Source organism: Dipodomys spectabilis, unplaced genomic scaffold (assembly GCF_019054845.1).
Source record: "Dipodomys spectabilis isolate Male_0828 unplaced genomic scaffold, ASM1905484v1 ptg000386l, whole genome shotgun sequence".
In the NCBI taxonomy this organism is placed as follows: domain Eukaryota; kingdom Metazoa; phylum Chordata; class Mammalia; order Rodentia; family Heteromyidae; genus Dipodomys; species Dipodomys spectabilis.
In genome coordinates, this window is record NW_024871063.1 from 767,100 (window position 1) to 774,776 (window position 7,677).

Below are 7,677 nucleotides of genomic sequence, written 5' to 3' on the forward strand. Positions count from 1 at the left end.
GACCTATGTTTCTTTGGGCCTGGCTTACTTCACTTAATATAATTTTTTCCAAGCCTTTCCATTTCCTAACAAATGGGGAAATGTCATTCTTTCTGATGGAGGCATAGAATTCCATTGTGTATATATACCATATTTTCTTGATCCATTCATCTACTGAGGGGCATCTGGGTTGGTTCCATAACTTAGCTATGGTAAATAATGCTTCAATAAACATAGTTGTGCTGGTAGCTTTAGTGTGGTCTTGTTTGTAAACATTTGGGTAAATGCCCAAAAGTGGGATTGCTGGGTCATAGGGGAGTTCTATGTGAAGTCTTTTGAGGAACCTCCATACTGCTTTCCAAAGTGGTTGAACAAGTTTACATTCCCACCAACAATGAAGTAAGGTTCCTTTCTGTCCACATCCCCTCCAGATGCTTCATAGTTTTATCCTCTACCAGAATGTGGCAATTTTTCTGCTGATTTCTCAATCTATAACACCCCATTGGAAACTGCATCTATTGCAGAATTTCATAACATGCAAACAGGTACTGTTTTGAATCTCTCAAGTATAGAATGTTGAGAAGTTAAAAATGAGTAGTTATTAGTGATGGGAATTTTGAATAACACATATATTCTGTCCTCTTAAAAACTTATTTACTTTTAAAAGTTATGGGTTTCCATAGAATTAAACTATTTTCGGTTTTAGTATGAGAAAGTAATAAATTTATTCTTTTTTCAAAATATTGGCAATATATTGTTAAAATATTGTCTAGTTGGATAACATTCAAGTTGATGAACCTCTAATAAAGAAGGGGTAATTAATTCAAGTTAGATGCCAAATACTATTGATTTTTAAAAAGTTACAACAAAGAGAATAATATTTACTATACCAATACAGTGAAATTATATTTTATGCAGATTATTTTTTAAATTTTATTATCAAAGTGAGATTTAATGATAGCAAAGGACTACTAATACATGTTTACTTCTCATTAAGCACTTTCAATCATAGAAACCACATGAAGCCAATAGACACGCCTACTTTTGTAGATGAAAACAAGTGTCTTTAAAAAAACAGGAATTTAAGTAGTCATGCAAAGGGCTCTATTTTACTACTGCATTGTACATTTTTTTCCTAATGTTGGGTAACAATAAATAATGAATCTATTAAAAAGCTCTTGAAGCTCATACGTCCAATTGTGAGTTCTCTTATACTATATCATGGTATTTTTTTGTGTATGGTCTTAAGAAGAAATTTAAATTACTAACTTGAAGTTTTGACAGGACAATTTCATCACTGTACAACTTGTTACTATACTCTCAGTTTTAAATTACTATTTAATTATGAGCATTAGATAAGTATAGAGGAAGAAGTAGAAGCCACACTGGTGGCTCATGTCATTAATCCTAGCTAATCAGAAAGATGAAGTCTGAGGATTGTGGTTTGAAACCAAACCAAACAACAAAAATAGTCCATTAGATTCTGATTTGAAAGAAAACAACAAAAGCTAGAGATGGAGCTGTGGTACAAGCAGTAAAATGCTAGCCTTCAGAAAACTAAAACAAAAAGATAACAAATTCTGGGACAGAGCCCTATTATTAGCACCAAACAAATGAATGAATGAATTAGTTAATTAATTAATTAAAAATAAATTAAGTGGTCACATGCTGATAGGCATGGTGAATAGATTGTGCATTATTTGGTAGTAAGGCAAATAATCATTTGTACTAATCACTAATATTTAATTTGAACGTTTTTGTACACTAAACCCTGAATTTAGCATGTATGTATATGTGTGTGTACATGTGTGCACATGTGTGTATGTGTATAGGTGTGCATGTGCTGTTGCAATGTTGCTTGCCCATATCGACAGGGTGAGGTTGAAAAGAGCTAACTGTGTTGAAATGTTTTTATTTATCACTGTTCTGTCATGTCATTTCAGTTGGACAACCTTTCTGTACATTTTATTTGTCAAATAATAACATCATCAGAATCAAAGCATTTACAACATTAAGATAGATAAAAGAGACTGCTTACAGCTCTTTTATATGTTAGGTGAGGAGATACAGACATAATTAGGTGCTAAGTTATTGCTGTAAGATGACTGTCAGTACAAAATATGTATTTGATCTCTTAAATTGGTTATAATTTTAAGATATGCTCATGGAGTGAGTTTGCCCGACTTGAGCAAACAGGTATTACTCTCTGGTTATTCCATGAAACACAAGGTGGATAAACTCTTTCTTGCTTTCTGTTGAAAATAACTGTCTTTGTAAGATCATATCTATTCTCACTAAGAGATAATCAACCCAATAATTTTACGTTTGAATATCTCATTATAATAACTGCAAATAAGTATTGTGGATATGCTTGTTAGATATTACTTTCAAAAACAAACAAACAAACAAAAAAAGCTTATTTAGTCTCCAGAGTGTGAATGTATTAGAAGTTGTTTTGAACATGCAAAGGGATGTTCACTAATGGTTCTTTTGTGGGAGTAACTACAGGAACTTAACAAATAAGGCTTTTTCAATATCTTTTCCAATGTAAATAACATCACAGAGTGAGTCTTGCAATTTCTGAAAAGCCTTTGAATATTTTAGTTTTATTTCAGCTCATTGACTATAGAGCTAAAGACATTTCTGAAATAAATATTGTTAAGGTCTGAAAATGTGAGTGGGTATATGGGCTTTTATATGCATCATTTTATGAAAATCAAGTTTTTATAAAACTAAATGAAATAGAATAAAAGAACGCAAGTGAATTTGTTAAGCTAATTAATTATTAATATAACTTTGTTTTCTATTAACACAGTTTTTTGAATGAAGATGATGCAGTTAAATTATTTCCGTTGTGTCTCTTTACTTTAGTTACTTTTAGAATCTTTAGTTATAAGAGTGAATTTGTAGTATAAATAAAGGTTTTAAAATGATTAGGAAAAAAATAAAAAATAATAAAATGATTAGGAATAATCTTGTGTTTTGTGTCCTACTCCAAAGAAAATGAGTTATTTTCACGTGTAAATAATTTATAATTGAATCTTCAGTATCATAAGAATTTTTTTTAAATGCAGTAGTATTGATGACTTTTTAAACCAATTGTATTCACAAGTTGGAGAGTCTTTAATTCATACTTAGGTCTTGGTGTCTATGATTTTTAACCTCTCGTTCCTAATATTAATTGTAGGTCACACTGCATTTTTGGTATATGAAAGGTAAAATGTTTATCTGGAGTCAAGGTGATTTTTATATCATTCTTGCTTTAATAGTATTTTAAAGTAGTACATTTCTCTCAAAATTTTGGTCATAAAAAGCAATCAAAATACTTCTCATAGTAAACAACTTACGTGAGCTACAATGTGGAAATGATTGGTCCATAAGACATGCAGTCTGTTTCCATCCGGAATTAGGCAGGTCATTCTTTCAGTAAGACTGTGTTAAACAGAGATGGGGTCCCCAAACAGTGCAGTGTTGAGTCATGGGATAGAATATGATTTCTACTATTTTGAGCTAGAAATCAAGAATGTTATACTTTTGCAGTTCCTTTCACCAGGGAGGTATAAATTGATTATGAACTTGGAGCTTTCATATTAAAGCTACGTATTTTCTAACAAAGATAAAGTGAAATATTATTAGAGTGTACACAATAATTCTGGGAAAATTTCCTAGAATTAGTAGACTAAGTGCTGGTATATTAGTCATAAAATAAAATGAGGTATTTTGATACAGTGGGAGATGGGCCACAGGCTAACTCTTACCATGTGTGCAATGTGGTACTAGTAATTCCAACTCTGAAGACTTCCATATCATCATCTGAGAATTAAAAATAGAAGTAGTTCCACTTTATGGGATTATTGTGAGGATTAAATTAGATACCATAGGTAAAGTACTTGGAAAAACAATCAGTCAGCATTTGATACTTTCTACCTGTTATTTTATCATGTGATGAATTCTAACATTTTTACTGTGATTTTTATATTGTGTCTATTTAGAATATACAATGTGATGTATTGCTATTCATTGCACTGGTCACTTTTCTGTTATTATGAGGAAAATACCTGCAAAGAATATTTCTGAGGAGGAAACTATTATATTGACTCATGGTTTAAGAGAATGCAGTTTAAGTTTAGATGTCTCCATTGTTTTTAATTATATTTTATTAAATAGTTGCTCAAAAGAATTTCCATTACACAAATCAGTTTATAAGTACAATGGATCTTTACATAACTTTCCACAACCTTCTAAACCTCACCTCACTTTCATTTTTTCTACTTACACACTATCTGCATTGAATATTATGCCTTCACTCTCTTCCTCCATAACTCTCTTTATTCCTTCCCTTTTACTTCCACTCACATCTTCCAAGTGATAGTTTCCTGGTATTCATTTTGTTGGATTAAAAGTTCAATTTTATAAGAAATTACTCCTTTTAAATACTCCTCTGCAAATAGCATGCTTTGGTTAATACTATTATGTAATTGTAACCACTCTGTAGGTATTTTCACAATAAAAATATTCTCAGTTGTATGGTCAATAGATTTTGAAAAGGATTCCATGACTTTATGAAATAAAAACAGAATCTTAAATGGGTGTACTGGCACTATTGCCTCCCTAGATTTAAAATAAGATCTTAGACTATTACCTCAATCCTTATACAAAGATAAAAAAAAAGATTATCTAACTAAATGTGAGATGTAAAAACCTATAAAACATAAGTGTAAAAATTCATGACATTGGATCAGTAAAGGTTTGTAAAAAATGATATGGAGAGCATTAGTGGGTAAAGAAAAGCAAGAATAAACTGGATAATATCAACTGAAAACTTTTCATAATTCAAAGGACAATATAATAGAAGTGAAAAAATATCCAACAGATAGCGGGCACGTATTTGTTAATGCTACACTGTTAATGCTACAATGATTTTGAGTGTAAGTATTTTTATATTTTCTAATTCTAAATAACTTTTTTCCCGAATAGGTTATTTCTTTAAAGAACATATGCAAATTAATAGTCAATAGGAGAAGCATGTGAAATAAGTTCCTCTTTAGTATCTAAGAAAAAATCAAAAGAAAACTCACTAGTATGACCATAATATAAATAGATTACACAAAATATAGTAGTGCATTTGTGGAGAAATTGATATACTCCACATAGCAAATCAATTTGTATAATACTGCAATCATTATAGCAAGCAAGTTTTCAAATGTTCAAAGAGAATTGTATAGGATCTTCCACCTTAGCTTATAAATAAGGAGTCAAATTCAGTTTGTTGGTATGAATTTACAAATAGTTTCATGCAGAAATAAAAATAAAAATAAATTTTAACTACTGGCTCTACGGTCTGTGTCCTTTTAAGGTAACTATAGATATGTAAGTAGAATTATGTAAATTGGGTCATGTGTTTACAGCTGTACTGAAGAAATACTCTTAATATATCATTGGAAACTTTGGTTATTGAATACTATCGATATGAGAATGTTATTGAACTAATCACACTTGGTTGAAAACTATAGCTTAGTCCATCAAAATGTGGAAATTAATAATTTTATTTATAAGAAAAAAGGCTGAGAAGTTGGCTTAGTGGTTGAAATTCATATTGATAAAATTTTGAGATATGAATGTGAAGCCATGAAATTCTGGATCCATGAATTCAACAGATCCTGTTGATTTTAAATGCTGGGAACAAATGCTTTTATCCTGAACTTAGAAGAGTTATACAGATATAACTCTCATGAACTTTACTTAGAAGTATTCTATGAATATTTTTGAAGATTATTTTAGATAGGTGATTAAAGATTGAACTACAGCATAGACAAGCCTAATTTATCCTTCAGTTCCAATGAGTGACACATGTATCCACATCAGTTTGGAACTTTATTGAAATATCTTTAGATATGTTTGGATATCTTATCAGCCTAATCATTATAAATGTAGGACAAGTAACACCAAGTATTAGGTTGAACATACATCTTTACTGATGTGACTGAAGACTCCTCGAATTGCTTCTTCTTTAGAATAGAAAATGCCTCATTAACCATTGACAAATCGTAACTGACATATATTCTATTTAAATCTAATTTTTGTTAGGGATATCTCCATGCTGTAATAACCCTGTCAATCAACCTGCCACAAATTCTTATATATAGGAAGTGCTCTTATAAACTTCAAGCTTTTATTGAATGGAAGAGTTCAGACATTACCCTCACCAGTAGGATTAAAAGCCTAAAAATATCAGACATTTTGTGTTACTGCCTTTCTTTCATTTTTTCATACACATTGGCAAGTAGGGAAAGATTCTGATGTAACAATAATACAATTTTGACTTGTATTAACACAACATCTAGGAACTAGTGTTAATTGGTTACTTACCAATTAGCTCCAAATTTTCTGGATATTTATATTTCTCCTAGGAAAACTAATGAGCTCCAAGCAAATGTCCCTAGGGAGCCTTACACTTTTAACATCACTGTTTGTCTCAAAATGATTTAAATTTAAATTCTACACCCTCTAATGTGGGCATAGTGTTATACTGTGGAACTTTTCTCCTCAGAGAGTGAGTACTACCCTATTGCTTAGCATAGACACAGTACCTTCATACATAGACTGTCATGTGCAAAGAAGAAGTAGTAGGTGAACAATGTTCTCAGCAATTTGCAAAGATGAAATGGAAATAGAGCAACCATGAACTCAAAAGGAATGTGCAAAAAAGCAAAAGGCACAAAGTAGAATGTGCCAAGGAAATGCTGAAGTATAATTTCAAATTATGTGCTCAGGTGTGAGGATGTGTTCAAAGTATTGATTCAGAGAATTTAGTTGGATATCTTGGGGAAAAAACTGCTTTAAACTATTCTGGGATAATTGTACAATAGAACCCCCTAACTCTGACTCTAATCAGCCACAACATCATCAATTTAGGGACTATTTTTCCAAGTGCAAAGTGAGAAAAAGAGGGCTAATCACAGTTAGTGTTCAGGTTGAAGTAATGGAAATCACCTAAATTTTCTTATAAAATCTACATTTATTTTGGAGCATTAAATTAGAGAAAAGCCAAGTAAATATTATGCATGTTCCTAAATTAAGAGGTACTTATTATATTGTTCTCTTTTTTAACTTGGAAGTTATAGATTATATCTTTTTATACTCTAACTTGGTTCAATGATCTGCTGCCTGTTATTTCTTCTCTTCCCCTTCTTTTGCCCATCTACTTACATAATTTTTATTTAAAGAGACAAACTTGAGCTTGCATTTCTAAATTCTCCTAAATTATCTGAATTTCTTCATACTTCTGGCAGCCTCCTTAATCTATCTCAAGGGAATAATTTGTCACTACCATTTTTATCCTATATGATATCTTCCTGCCTAATTCAGTGCAAAATATACATTAGACTCATCCAGATATCTCAACACTTGTACCAACATAAAAGACTATGTTACTTAGAAATCATTATTTTAGTATACCTGTGGAGGTGGCATCTGTAATTTTTGAATGACCCTAACTGATACTTACATGCAATCATGTTTTAAACCAATATACCACTCAGAAGAATGAATCACTAAAATGTGGTACGCACACACACACACACACACACACACACAAACACACACACACACACACACACACACACACACACACACACACACACACACACACACACGGTGGAATTCTATGCTTCCAATTCATAAGGAAATGGAAAGACT